At 44.0% G+C, this 12,541-nt stretch overlaps 1 long non-coding RNA gene across 1 annotated transcript; it reads right to left on the reverse strand.

The window, feature by feature from the left end:
• Window positions 1–10,347: 10,347 nt before the first annotated feature.
• LOC117860212 (uncharacterized) lies at window positions 10,348–11,643 on the reverse strand. The gene is made up of 2 exons (XR_004641406.2): window positions 11,365–11,643; window positions 10,348–10,774 (listed from the first exon to the last, which is right to left on the reverse strand). It is a non-coding gene; the product is annotated as an uncharacterized lncRNA (long non-coding RNA).
• Window positions 11,644–12,541: the final 898 nt, after the last annotated feature.

Genomic DNA, 12,541 nt, shown 5'->3' on the forward strand with positions numbered 1-12,541 from the left:
CAATACAACAACATGAAGATCCAAATACACATATTTAAATTAAAGTCCCAAACACTGCATAAGTTGTTCAACTTGAAGACCGTGATCATCTCGTGAGGATGTCCTCAACTGGGCGGCACCGCACTTCGTCATTAAAGAGGTTAGATGCTACGGAAAAGGGGACACGGTCACAATGTCCGTATCCACTCTTTCTCGTAGAATCGAACCTCCTTCTTGACATACGTTGCTGCTCGGCGGAGAACATCCTCGGCGAGATGAACACGGTATGCAAGTTCAACAAGTAGCAGAAGTCATCTATGTACAAAAATTCTTTCCTTACCACTACAGAAGTTGTTGAACTTGAAGACCGTGTTCATTTCGCGAGGATGTCCTCAGCTAGGCGGCACCGCACTTCGTCATGAAAGAGGTTAGATGCTACGGAAAAGGGGACACGGTCATGATGTCCGTATCCACTCTTTCTCGTAGAATCGAACCTCCTTCTTGACATACGTTGCTGCTCGGCGGAGAACATTCTCGCCGAAATGAACACGGTATGCAAGTTCAACAAGTATATGGATTTAAAAAACCATATTGAATTTGATAAGATAAACCGTCTAGACAAGGTAGCATCATTTTTAAACCACTGAAATAATGCATACTATATATGACACATCAATCTCCCTCACATTCTAGCTCAAAATACCTCTCCATTTTTCTACTTCATCATCACATTGTAGCAAATAATCTTTCCATCTCCAAAGCATAAATCAAAGCATAACACGAGGATGAAGTAGCAAACCTTCGCAGCACTTGTTGGCTGAGTCAAATTCCCACGAAAATGAGGGAAAAAAGTTCGGGCAGCACCTCCCTTGCTTGGGCACCACCGGAGAGTAGGTGAAGCTCAGCTCTCTATCAATGTGCTGGACTGCTCGGGCTGGAGGAAGAAGAAAGTCTCTGTCTCGGGGTATAGTGGGGGATGAGTTTTAATCCCGGTTAAAAACTCCAACCGAGACAAAAGGAAACACCTTTTGTCCCGGTTGGAAAGTTAGTCCCGGTTGGAGGATCCAACCGGGATAAAAGGGACACCCTTTTATCCCGGTTGGAGGCACCAACCGGGACTAACCCTTTTATCCCGGTTGGTGCCTCCAACCGGGATAAAAGGGTGTCCCTTTTATCCCGGTTGGATCCTCCAACCGGGATAAAAGGGTCCCGCCACCGACGGCCCCCGCTAGCCGTTGCAACCGGGACTAAAGGGGGGCCTTTAGTCCCGGTTGCAATTACCAACCGGGACTAATGCTCCCCTCCAAATTCCCGCACCCCGGCGCACCCCCTTTTGTCCCGGGCCACTTTTAAACCGGGATAAAAGGGGGTTGATCGAAAGTCAGTTCTCTACTAGTGATCGGTGACTCCGCTCGAGGAGAATTGTTTATATCAAGCATAGAAATGACAACGTTGGAAGTGGAGGATATATTTTGCTCTGTTGATTTAATTGCCGCGAGAGTGGCGGACAAGTTCTAATGATTGAAGATCAGAAGCGTCTCGTGGAGAATTTTTCAGAAGCTATATTTGGAATTATTATATTATCTCAGGAGCAGATTAAATATAACGCCACCACTGAAAGCCGATGAGATGTATCTATCGGCTACATGCTATTCAGATGAATTTGATGACAGATTAATTACGGAGGAGACCGACCGATACAACATTATGGTTTCTTACTGCTGATCTGTTATGAAAGAGGATGTGAGAAGCTGATAATCAAGCAACAATAAAATGATATACACGCAGGGCATTAAATATTGAGTTAATGATTGGGAGTACTACCATTATCTTATGAAAAGTCCATCGGCTAACCAAACAGCGTCAGCCGATGGAAGCAAATAGTGTCAGCCGATAGAATGATGTTATATAAGTATATATATCGGCCTCCGAGCCAATGGGAAGTAGGAACTATCAGCCGATGCACACATCCATGGACATAGCCGATAAGACATTGTATCGGCTGCTTGGCAAATAAAAATAGCATCGGCTGACCGCTTGTTAAAATATTATCGGCCGATTGCTTGGCAAAATAGTATTGGCTGACTGCTTGGCAAATAAAAAAATAATAGGTTGACCAAAAAAGGATAGCATTGCCTGATTGCTTGGCAAATAAAAAAAATTACGTCGGCTGATTGGTTCCAGCAAAATAGTATCGGCTGCTTGTTGATCAGAAAAAGCCGATACTGTTACAGCTCCCGCAACTGTGCTTTGCTGTCATCGGCTGGGTTGTTCGTGCTCCATCTGCAAATATTTGTCCCGGCTAGAAAGTATCGTACGTGCATTGGGATTCGGCAGTACAAATCACGTACACGCGTATGGTCTGCTCAGAAGCTGTCTGTTCGACGAAGTTCCAGGCCAATGGTGGAGACTTGATGACCATGGTGACCTGCATTAATCAACATGAAGTATGTATCGGCTGTTCGGTGATTGGTAGCAAATCAGCTTTCTCATAGCCGGTGACATATGGGGCAAGAAATATCAGGCTTAAAAAAGGACAGTACGATCAATGTCGAAAGTTGTAGCCGACGGTTCTATTATTGTGCAGTCGATGGAACATAGAAGATGCATCTGAATGAGCAAAAGGAAGGGAGCCGATAGAAGGGAATTTAAGTTGCATGAGATCCAATTAAATTAAGATGACGAGAGGTGTTGACATCGAATCATCGGACTTCTACGAAGTCTTCATACTCCGAAACTAGGGAGTCTGTGTTAACACCAAAATTTAGAAATATGCTGATGCAAAAAAATAATGAAATCTCCTAAATAAGGCTCAAGAAAGAAAAAGCAAGAAAAGAAAATCAATCGCACGCGGCAAGAATTGAATAAAATATTCTAGAGGTAGAGTTGGTTAGGATAAGCTTAATTAGGGATAGAGTTGGATTAGTTAGAGATAGTATTTTGATTAGAAAAGATTGTGTACATGACTTGTACGTGGTGCGTCAGAGGCCATCCGCCCTATAAATATAAGGGGTCGTGGCCATTGTAATTATCATCACACGATCAATATACAACATATTTATCTTTTACCTTTTCGGCTTCACGCCATTGTATTAGGAGTAGGAGTAATGTAGCTTCCTGACGAGTTCCTTCTAGCAAGCTGTGCTGCATTGACCTTGATCTCTGGCGAGCTGCAAAGTTCCGTCACCAGGTGTTCTAGGCTTTAACCACCGGGCGCATCGCTGTGGTTTCGTCTAGTTTCATCTACAAGGTATCGAATATCATGGATCTTTAATTTACGCATCGCTTCTGTCTTGATCTACGGTATTCACCAGTTATCCTGCCTTGGTTAAGTCTGCATTGGCTGATATTTATCTGTTCTACCATCTTGCCGTTCAGTTTGCTTTAATTAGCTTTAGATCGGTTCATTATAGATGATAGATCGCTTAATAGCCTGTTGCATCTTAATCTTGGTTACCCCTTCAAGTGCTGTTGGGATTAAGTTTCGTTATGATTGGATTCATCGGCTGGTGGGGTTGGTGGGGTTCAGATTAACATCGTGCTAAATATTTCTAGACTGCAACTACTGGACGCATCGCTGTGGTTTCATCTAGAGATATTGGTAGAGAGTTTAGTTTAGATCTCATCGGTTCGTGGCTCTAGCTATGGTGGAGCGGCAGCTGAATAGCATCCTGTTTTCTATCGGTCGCCTGGCCGATAGTTATTGCAAAATATATTAAATCGCCTGGATGGCCGATGGATCACTCACGCTCGTCAAGGATCATATCGGCCTGATCGGCCAGTTGCCTCGGACTTCAAAGGATTATTTTCACCTTGTCAGTTGAATGGTCAAACTGGCTGGCACGCCCGCGCACACCATGCGCGCCGATTTGGATTTTGCACTGGAGTTAAGTAGATCTTCCAGGTCCTCATGTGGTGACGAAGGATCCACCACCATCAGGATTTTGCGTCAACACATTTTGGCACGCCCAGTGGGACACGGTTATAAGGTTCATATTTTTATTCATATAAAAAAGCATCTTCGGCATCATCGGCCAAATGAGTGTTCATCGGCTTGTTAGAATTAATTCAATATAATATTTCAGCAAAAGCAGCCGATGTAGCGATTGGAGATAAGGCCAAGTCAAGTCTGCGTGTATACGCATGTTCCGGTGGGATCATCTTCATAAATGCCAATGACGATTAGAGATGAAGCTTCCTGCAAAATGATTGGCTACTCTATCCGGGAAGAATTGCTTTTTTATGAGGCATATATAGAGACCCATGTTGCAATTAGGGGGCGTATTCGTGCATTGGCTGAAATAAAAAAATGCATCGGCATATTGAAAATTGCATCGGCCGATTGACAGTCGTATCAGCTGATTGGAAAAATAAAAAGGGATCAGGGATCCGCCGATTGAAAATTGCATCAGCTGATGGAAAATGAGAGCAACAGTTACAATATTTTTTTTAAAAGAAAGCAAGTATCGGCAAGCAGTAGCCGATGGATTTGTATTTCAGCCAATGGGGTTTTTGTTTCAGCTGATAGTACTACTGGCTGATGGCAAGTCCGATGGAGTTAAAATTGCATTGACTGATTGAAATAAAAATTAAGTATCGGCTAATTTATGGCCAAGTAGCATCTGCTGATTTGTTGCAAAGTAGTTTCGGCTGATTTATGGCAAAATAGAATCGGCCGATTTATGGCAAAGAAGCCAATAGACAAAAGCATCGGCTGGTAGAGAAGCCGATTGAGCAAGCATCTGTTGATGAGCTATGTATGGGAAAAAGTATTGGCTGCTTAAACAATTGACAAAAGCCAATTGGTCAGACTGAGAAGCCAACTGGGAAAGCATCGATCGATGGATTGCGTATGGGAGAGAGTATCGGTTGAAGTCTTTAGTATTGACTGCTAGATATTTGAGCAAGCGTCGGCCGATTGACTGCTTGGTAAAAAAAACATCGGGCTGATTGCTTGGTTAATAAAAAAATTGCATCGTTCAAGCAAAGATTGCATGGGCTGATTGGTTCAAGCAGAATAGTATCGGTTGCTTATAGAATATATCGGATATTAATTTCGAAGCATGAAAATATTCATACTCCGAAACTGGGGGGCCTGTGTTGACAACAAAAGCTTGCTGGTTACTGCATCAAGTTTTGGTGTCAACATACTTGATCTTTTGTTTCCATTGCCAGCGGATTCATCGGCTCAGAGTGGGATCAAGACATCAAGCTGATGGAGTTCTTTATATTTCAAGAGGAGTCATGGAGTTCTTTATATTTCAAGAGTAGTCGATGGTGCTTTGAATATTGCAACCAGACGTCATTGGCTCTAAAGATACCGAATCATCGGACTTCTATGATCAGTTTCGGAACATGAAGCCTTCATACTACGAAACTGGGGGCCTGTGTTGACACCGAATCATCGGACTTCTATAATTAGTTTTGGAACATGAAGCCTTCATACTTCGAAACTGGGGGGCCTATGTTAACACCAAAATTTAGAAATGTGCTCTGAAAGGAAGGTATCGGCCGATGATGCAAAAAAATAATGAAATCTCCTAAATAAGGCTGAAGAAAGAAAAGCAAGAAAAGGAAATCAACGCACACGGCAAGAATTGAATAAAATATTCTGGAGATAGAGTTGGTTAGGATAAGCTTGATTAGAGATAGAGTTGGATTATTTAGAGATAGTATTTTGATTAGAAAAAATTGTGTACATGACTTGCCTTGTACGTGGTGCGTCAGAGGCCATCCGCCCTATAAATATAAGGGGTCGTGGCCATTGTAATTATCATCACACGATCAATATACAACATATTTATCTTTTACCTTTTCGGCTTCACGCCATTGCATTAGGAGTAGGAGTAATGTAGCTTCTCGACGAGTTCCTTCTAGCAAGCTGGGCTGCATCGACTTCGATCTTCGGTGAGCTGCAAGTTCCGTCACCAGGTGTTCTAGGCTTTAACCACTGGGCGCATCGCTGTGGTTTCGTCTAGTTTCTTCTACCAGTTACCGAGTATCTTGGATCTTTGACTTATGGCACATCGCTTCTGTCTCGATCTACGGTATTCACCAGTTATCCCGCCTTGATTAAGCTTGCATCGGCTGATATGTATCTGTTCTTTCATCTTGCCGTTCAATTTGCTTTAGTTAGCTTTAGATCGGTTCATCATAGACAATAGATCATTTAATAGCATGTTGCATCTTGATCTTAGCTATCCTTCGAGTGTTGTTGGGAGTAAGTTCCGTTGTGATTGGATCCATCAGCTAGCAGGGTTTAGATTAACATCCTGCTAAATATTTCTAGACTGCAACTACCGGGCACATTGTTGTGGTTTCACCTAGAGATATTGGTGGTGACGTTAGTTTAGATCTCATCGGCTTGTGGCTCTAGCTATGGCGGGGCAACAACTCAACAACATCCTGTTTTCAATCGACCGTCTAACTGATAGCTATTGTAAATTATATTAAATCGGCTGGATGACGATGAATCACTCACATTCATCAAGGTACTGGAATCGGCTTCACAGCCGATATATTTGTCATGATTTATTTTGTTGCACCATTATCGCTACTGTGCTAGGATTATATCGGCCTAATCGGCCAGTTTCCTCGGACTTCACAACGACTATCATCTCCTTGTCAGTTGAATGGTCAAACTGACTGGCATGCCCGCGCACACCACACGTGCCGATTTGGATTTTGCACTGGAATTAAGCAGATCTCCCAGGTTCTCATGTGCTGATGCAGGGTCCACCACCGCCAGGATTTTGTGTCAACACCTTGTAATCTTCCTTTGATTTCCTCAATGATTCGAAGACAATAACCTTGCTTGTATAAATGATAATTATAAGGAGAACCTAGTGGAAACTGTGTATTCATATTAGAACTACCTATGGTTAATTAGGTTAGGAAAGGAAATCGAAAATAGACCGTACCCACACTTACTTAAAGTTGTTGGGCAGTAGTATGTAATGCTTGTAATTCTGTTACTCCAAGAATTTGTATATGTGGTCCAATGTAGACTTTGGTTGATCCCATATCTGTTGTTGGTTAAATAAGTGTTTCTGGCCATTTCTAGCCGTTAGAACCGGAACTAAAGGGGGCTCTTTAGTACGGGTTGATATTACTAACCGGGACTGAAGAGCCCCCATTACAGTTGGTTTTTGGACGCGGAACTAACAACTCCTTTAGTCCCGAGTCCAAAAACGACTGAGATAGAAGATCCTTTCTCTACCGTGAATATTGCCAGAAAGAATTGAAAGAGACCGCTTGCTAAAAATATGTCATAGATGTAGACCAAGCTACCAAGGAGGTAGACCAAACATGATACACACCATGCGTACCTTGCTGTGCAGACTATGCATAGACAAGACACCCGACCACATGTTGGCCTCGGTCACATCAAAAGAATCATGTAGGCCACCAATAAACTACTTGAAGCGTCATTCCGTATCGTATATGCATTGCCGGTTCATCTGCATTACATTACATAAAGTAGTATTAACTATTTGAATAAAATGAACCAATTTAAAAGTAATGTGTTGTACTCTACTATAGAAAGCCCTATCACTGTCGGATCCAGAAACATCATTGTTGATGGTCGTTAAGTACCAAGACGGTCAATATTCTCAAGAATAATGGAGAATTGGCATTTCTTACACACATATTTGGTTTTGAACAATGTAGTCCCACATGTCCTTGGAGATTATTTGGGTGTGGGTGAAATAATACAAAAAGAAAGAGAAAACACACTCCCATGGTGAAGAAACAAAACTCCGACCAATGAGAGATAGCCACAGGGGCAGCACACGGATCCATGGGCCCACAAACCGCATCAAACTGTCTTACCAAGGCGGGTAGCACCCACAACCATGATTAGGACCCACCTGGATGTCTACCAAGAAGAAGGTTGTGAGTGGGGCCAGGAGGGGTTCGGCTGAATCATCTCTAGCTCCCCTCATCCCCAGCTGGTGCATGGCGGTGGTTAATGGTGTCCCTACATCGGTTAGAGGAGATTCCCCCAAATATTCCTCCTGTAAACCACCTGTATGGACCTATACATAGAGGGGTGTGCTCTCCAATCCAACACACACCACAAGTTTAATCACTCTCTCCCTCTTTAATTTCCATGTTTATGGAGTTAGCCTAGAGTAGCTCTGCTCAAGGTTCCAAGTCCACTTGGAGTTAAGCATATGTCTCTTGTATCGTTATTTCCCAGATTGACTTTATGCTTAGTTCTTATATGCATGAGTTAGTCTAATAGCCTTGCTCTATTGATATGCTCGGCTTATATGCTCGTATGCTAGTCATATACCCTTGCTGCCGTAGTATAGGCTTATATGCTCTCATGTGTGCCTTTAGACCTTGCTACAATATATACTTGTTGTGTATACATACCATGTATAGGCTAGTCGATCTATACCATGGCATTGGTTCAATAGCCATGTTTTTGGTGGCTCCAACCCTAGTCAGAATAGCTCGGGACAGCTAGAGTGTTGTTAAAAATGCAAGAGTGATGGTTGGGTTGTTTAGCATCGTTGGATATGGGTTTTCCCCACGGGTTTCTAAGAGTAGGCGGCAGCTAGTGACAGCCCTGTCCGTCCTTCGTAATCCCCCCACATTCAAGTACGCCATAGAAGTTCATAAATTAGCAGTAACTACACCGGCAGACCGGTAGGGTATTGTCTCCCTATAGTACCTTGGTGCATAGAACTAGGTCATATACACTGTGTGTCTATGTTTACGCTGATATGATCTGTGCAGTATATAGCATGTATATATGAACCTAGAGCTAACTCCTAGTCCATTCTCCGTAGCTTAGTTATCTTGAGATGATTCTTCTGTGTGTGTAACACTACCCATCTTATCATTATCCTTAATCCTGTCTTGTGTAATATATCTACTCATCCTATGATATACTCATATGCATAGTAAACTATTTTGACCTACCCGCCTTCCTTTGGGAAATACGATACCCTGGAATAATCCTAGGTGAAATGCTACAACGGTATATCCATGTGCTTACGGAATTATTCCTGACCATTAAATATACCAACAATCATCACTATCTATTTTGGGCATCGTTAGTGAAGGGTCGGCAGTGATGGGCATCCCCTTCACCAATGGAGCTGGAACTGGCGGTGATGGCCATTAAAAAAAATGGGACCCCACCCAGCGTACCCCGCAACCCGGCCGGCTGCGCCTCCCATCATCCCCGCCGGTCGCCCTTCCTCTTTGCCGGCCGAGCATGGTTCCGGCCCTCGTCCCTACCGCCTCGCCTCCATCGCGACCCCCTGCCGATGCCCTCATGCCTGGCCCCCCTCGTCTGGCCGGCCACCCTCCCGATGCATCCACCGGGGCCCTCGCACCACCAACCACCCTAGCCTAGAGAGAGAGAGGAGGAGGGAGGTGAGGCCACGCACCTCGTCCTACAACGCCGCTGTTGCTCCTCGGCCCACCGCGCCTCACCCCACACCACAGCCGCACCTCGCCATCTTACCGGCCGCGACGCCCCATCTCACCGGCCACCGTTCCTCACCCCCACATCGGTCATCGCTGCTCCTTGCCCTACTGCTGCTCTTTGCAGCCGCGAATGAGGGGCGAGTGGAGGGGGAGGGGCGGGGCAGGAGGAGGGCAAGATCCGGGAGGAAGGGAGAGATTTTGGGAGGTGGAGATGGAAGGATATGGCGGAAGGTAGAGATCTAGAGGGAGAGAGCGGGGGGGAGAGGGGGGCATGTGGGGAGAGAGCGCATGTGGGGTGGGGCCGGGCTGGTGGGATGGAAGGTAGAGGGGCCGGAGGGCGCAGTGCATTCAACTGGATTAAGTAAATATTTCGGATTCGAGACCCCAGCTTTATTATCACCGCTGGTCCGTAGTACCATTCGGTGCCGGCTCATAATTTAATTTGAACCGGTGGTGATGTTTTATTATCACTGCTGGTTTCAATTTTCACCATCGGATCATATAAAAATCCGGCGGTTAAAAATCCGCTGGTTTCGATGAAAACCGACAGTGATAGGACGACTGTGATAGTCTCTTCTCTAGTAGTAGTATATTAGTACCGGCTGCCGGATGGTGTTGCCGACGAGTACTTCTCCAGGGGCGATTCAGTACTGATGTTAGCAAAGCTTGTTCTCTATGAATTTGGGGATGGAAAGCTAGTTCTCTAGTTGTGATTTGTTACATATATCTCTATGATAGTCTAGAAATTGCATGTCCTTCGTTGACATAGTTGAAGCTGCTTCAAGAATTTACTTCGTGCAGTCGTGCAGCATATTGGATTATCACCTAGACAGGATACATAGGTGAAGCATTGCATGTGATTGTGGCTGATAATTATGCAGGACGCTGTTGCAATCAACCATCAAGAAGACTGGAGCGATGGGGTTGCCTCATCAACAATTTTTATATATGGCTGCAGTATTATTAAGCCCACGTCAATAATTTTTTCTCCGCAGCATATATATGGTTACTCAGTTCGCTGGAGTATCGCTGTGGAAAAACATACGTACTGCGCCTCGGAACTAACTGGCATTCAGGCCATCAACGACCAGATATTTGGGACAACCAACAAATAGTAGGTGGTTCCTAAGTTGTAGTCGTATGTACTAATGCGCCTCGATGGGGTTTTCTTCAGATATTTTATTGCCGTTCAATGAACAAGCAGATACATAACCTGTGCAGAAAATTCCATCTCCACGCATGCCACTGCACCAACAAGATCCTCAGTCGACGATGATGGCTCAGCCTGTTCCTTCTGCCACCAAATCCTCAATCTTCCCTCCAGCAACGGAGAATGCACCTTTAGTACCTTCAGTATCAGATGTTGCAATCGGTACCGTGAAACCGAGACTAAAATCCTTACTTTGCAGGGGGCAAAACAATCTTGCAAATATATATTTTGAATTCCAACAAAATTTAAGAAATGTTAAAGATGACTAGCTGAGAGTCAACAGACAAGATATGATATTAGGAATGTGGGAGGATGAATGCATTTGTACAGGGGTCATACTATTTCCAGACTCTTCTATATTTCCATATGACTACCTACTTCAATGTCACGCGAGCCATTCAAAAAGATACATGGTACACTTGTATGTCTAATCCATTATTGATTATTTCCTCTTGTCATCTCTTACAAGTATTTCTCCATACTATAGAAACGTGCAACACATTTTTAGGATATGGACACGCATGATTAATATGCTTGGACTAGTATACAGGTCATCTTTGGATGAGTACATATGAATGCCAGGGAGGGACTGATGGATATAAGGAAAAGGGACCATGCATAAATAATGACATATGTAACATGGCAATCTTCATTGCCATGCAACTCCTATCAACAATCATGGAATACATACTACTGCTCCAGAAGGGTGGTGTGCAAATTTATTTTACCTCGCGGTGAAAATCTCCAGAGCAGGCCTGAAGTTAAAATAAGAGGCAGTCACTATCGATCATGACAGTCTCGAAACTGTACAGCACTATGCTAGTCCTAGTCCTCATGTCGTTCGTGCTGTCGTGTAGCATGATGGATTATTAACTGGGCAGGACACGGAGATGGCTAGCGATGACAGAGGATGACGTACATGATATTCACCTCTGAAATGAAGCGTAGGCTAATGAAGCACAATTGCATGTGAGTGTGGCAGATATTTATACAGGACAGTGATTGCAATAATCGACCATCGAGATCGAAGACAGGGGGCGATGGGGTTGCCTCATCAATAATTCGCGCAACCAGACAAGCTGCAGACTCAATATGGTACGAAGCTATTTGGTCAGCCCACATGCTCTGATATAACATTGGCATCTGCTGATCTACAGTATATATGACCAGAAATATTGTGCCACCTCAATAATTTTCCGAAGTATCGTTGGGGAAGCACCTACATACTATGCCTCGGAACTAACTGACATGTTGGCCTAGGCGGTCCAGGCCGATTGGACAGGCTCTTCCTTATGGCTCCTCACGTCCCCTTCGTTTCCGAGTAATCTCAGGTGTTCTGAAGTTTTCTTTTCACTTGCATGTGGACCTTATATATCAATAGCTTCGGGATAAGAATGCCTCTTGATAACCTTCCAAATCGTCGCTTGATTCACTTTGATTCCAAAATCATCTTGCCATATCTTTTGAGACTTAGGCCCTAAGGCATCATGGAGGATTGCTCGCCAAGAATGAGCACCATTGGGCTCCTGAGGACCCTAGCCGATCAGCCTGGGCTCTATAGGTTGATTGGCCCAGGCCCTCTCTGGGCCCATTGGCCTTCATCTTTCTCTGAGTCGACGCTTATTGAGGGCTTTGTCCAATTATAGTCCATTATAGTCTAATTTCCAAAAAAATAGAATATCCTCCAAAATACAATACATTTGTGAAAACAGCCCAATTATTAGGTATGATCAATAGTCTAGGTATTAAATTAATGTTATTATTTAAGATAAATAGGGATAAAGGGTGTCATTAATAACGAGCACCAACCAGCGTACCAGCTGTTAACACTAACCGATGCTAATATGTACCCTTTAGTACCGGCTATTTCACCCGGTACTAAACGAGACAAGAGCACCCTAACAG

This window comes from Setaria viridis, chromosome 6 (assembly GCF_005286985.2).
Source record: "Setaria viridis chromosome 6, Setaria_viridis_v4.0, whole genome shotgun sequence".
Taxonomy (NCBI): domain Eukaryota; kingdom Viridiplantae; phylum Streptophyta; class Magnoliopsida; order Poales; family Poaceae; genus Setaria; species Setaria viridis.